Here is a 3,080-nt window from a genome sequence, read left to right as displayed (position 1 = left end):
GTGAGAATTTACAAAAAAAGAACAAAAACAAAAGAGGAAGACGGGTGTGTAAACAACAAACAGGTGTGTTAGTTTAACGCTCGGGAAGTGAGAAAGTCTTTTACGTTTCGAGCCTACGCTCTTCGACAGAAAGGAACACAGAACAGGGAGAGAAAATAGAAAAAGGTTTAGTGGCTAGCGATCCATCATGGCGATCTATCATGGCGATCTATCTATCTATCTATCTATCTATCTATCTATCTATATAATATATATATATATATATAGCTATCTGTACATGTGTGTATTTGTGTATCTATGTGTGCGTGCGTCTTTGCGCTAATGTTTGTCCCCCACTGTTCGTTGACATCTAGCGCTGGGATTTGCTTATGCGCCCGTAACTGAGCGGTTCGGCAAAAAGATCGATAGAATAGGTACAAAGCTTATGAATAAGTACTGGGGCAGGTTTGCTGAACTAAACCTCTTCAAGGTCGTGCCCCAGCGAGGCCGCGATCCGAAGACCTGGACTTATGAAAGATAAAAGATTGCCGTTCCTCGAGATTGTTTCTCATAAAATCTTTCATCAAGGTAAAAAAATTAAAAAATGATATTGTGAAAACAAAAAATGGAAAATACAAAACAAAAAAAAAAGCTAAATTTATTTTGTTGTTTGTTGTCCGGCGATATTTAATATCAAGAAATTCATGGAATTTTACTGACACCACAAAAAAAATAAATAAATAAATAACGGGTTGTTTCTGTTATATTTTATTCCCAGAACTTTCCAAGCAAACATCGGACATCGGATGAGAACATCATGAGAGACCCAGAAAGGTCAGATATTTTATTATTAATTACTTAATACGCTTAATGTTCTTATATTCTACGATGCTCTGGACCATCCCTTGCTTCTTTACATGTTTATTATCATATTTTTTGTTGTTTCATTCTGTAATTGTTCTATTTCTCTTGTGATTAATCATTATTATAAGCTTTTTATTTTTTCATTTATCTTGTTTCACTCATGGAAATGCGGCCATGCTTGGACCCCACCTTGTTGGGTTTAGGCCGAACAACTCGACCCCAATACTTAGTTTTTCTACACTGTCTGCTATAGAAGAACTAAGGCACGATTTAATTTAATTTTTTTTGCAACTTTAGAAGAAATATTCAAAATTCTTGTTGATGTTGTATGAGAATTTATCCCTAAAATCCGGCGAAATTTACTTAAATTTTACGGTGCTTTCCGCGATTGTTATAATTTTGAGAAAAAAGTCTCATGGTAACAACCAATGTCTGTTTGATTTTGAAAATTCAAAACATACGCGTAGTTAAATATCAATTTCCAAAATGTTACAAAAAAAATAATGAATTCATATCTAAGACGCTTTACCCCAATTTTACATCATAAGATAATTTTCACCAAACCTTAGTTAACATTTTTGATGCGGATTATATCAACGGTGCGTGGCCTAGTAGTCTAGGTGATGTATTCCCGAGATCGTGGGTTCAATTCCCGAAGCGAGATGCGCTTTGTGTTCTTGAGCAAAACACTTCATTTCACGTTGCTCTGCGATCATTTCGACAGCTGACGTGTGGTGTCAGACTTGTGCACCTGTGCAGACGATGTCGACATTGATGGAGTGAGAGCTAATGCACAACACATGCATTTGGTCACTGCAAACAAGTCGTACTTTTGTGAAGGTCGTTCAGCAGAAACTGGACACTACTCTTACGTCGTCTTCGACGGGAGAGGTCATTACTTTTTAATAACGTGAAAGGATGAAAGGTAAAGTCGACCTCGGCGGAATTTGAACTCAGAATGTAACGGCAGACGAATTACTGCTAAGCATTTCGGCCCGGCGTGCTAACGTTTCTGCCAGCTCGCCGCCTTGCCCGAATATCAATAATGATAACGATGACAACAACAACAACAACAACATCATTAGATATAATGATGATGATAATAATACGCCTCGATTATAACGCTCCCACGACGCTACACCGTAACACGTTTGTGAAAACGCGATTACTTAACCACCTATCCCGTTTTAATATCTTAAGAGGCGGTAAAGGTTTACGGTCACGAATGATATATTTATATATATAAGCATACGTGACGACATTTCGATCCTTCATGCAAATGTACAGCCTCTAAATTATTAACATAATGATCAAATGGATAATCACTGTGATTATATTAATTGGTCAGCATGTGTTTTTGTGTATTTATGCGTGCAAATGCATACATACATGCATGCATATATACATGCATACATACACATGCATATATGTATAGTGTATATATATATATATATATATATATATATATCCATGCATAAATATACATACCACTAAGCATCTTGCCCGGCGTGCTAACGTTTCTTATTTCTTTACTGCCCACAAGGGGCTACACACAGAGGGGACAGACAAGGACAGAAAAACGGATTAAGTCGATTATATCGACCCCAGTGCGTAACTGGTACCTATTTAATCGACTCCGAAAGGATGAAAGGCAAAGTCGACCTCAGCAGAATTCCAACTTAGAACATAATGCCGCTAAGCATTTTACCCGGCGAACTAACAATTCTACTAGTTCGCCGCCTTAAAGTGAATTATTTGATCCCGGCGTGATTCGAACACGCAACCCTCTCATCTGGAAACAAAATGAATAATAATAATAATAACGTAATATAAACAAAATGCCAAAAGCTTCAGTGCGTGACTTTCGGGCCACACTGCTTTATAACTAACGATGTAAAGTTGTGTCTATTTTAATTTGCCCTGAATTTGCTTTGTATTTCATTTCGAGTAATAATGCTTCGTATAAGAGTTTCTGAAGCCCTCTACTGGGAGTACACTGGATAAAGATAATCTATATGAAGCTGCAAACATTAACGGAGTCAGTCGTACATCTGTGTGCGACACACAATGTACTATATACGATAAACTTCATGGTTGAGGGTCCGATAGAACCATAAGGTGTTACTCAGGCACTCAACTACGAGTCCACTGCGTCCTAGAGCTGAAACAACTGTAAGCTAGTGACGTTCATAAGATAATCGTGTATCCCGTTGTCATCTCTTTTTCTCATATATATA

At 37.4% G+C, this 3,080-nt stretch overlaps 1 long non-coding RNA gene across 1 annotated transcript in view; it reads left to right on the top strand.

Annotated features, from left to right (window-relative positions):
- Positions 1 to 3,080, top strand: part of LOC128250546 (uncharacterized) — a 188,613-nt gene that overhangs the window by 108,479 nt on the left and 77,054 nt on the right. Inside the window, exon 2 of the long non-coding RNA XR_008266577.1 lies at positions 758 to 813. This is a non-coding gene — a long non-coding RNA (uncharacterized LOC128250546). The remainder of the gene's footprint in view (positions 1 to 757; positions 814 to 3,080) is intronic.

Source organism: Octopus bimaculoides, chromosome 22, assembly GCF_001194135.2.
Source record: "Octopus bimaculoides isolate UCB-OBI-ISO-001 chromosome 22, ASM119413v2, whole genome shotgun sequence".
In the NCBI taxonomy this organism is placed as follows: Eukaryota; Metazoa; Mollusca; class Cephalopoda; order Octopoda; family Octopodidae; genus Octopus; species Octopus bimaculoides.
The sequence above is the reverse complement of the archived record's forward strand: the minus strand, read 5'-3'. Positions and strand labels throughout refer to the sequence as shown.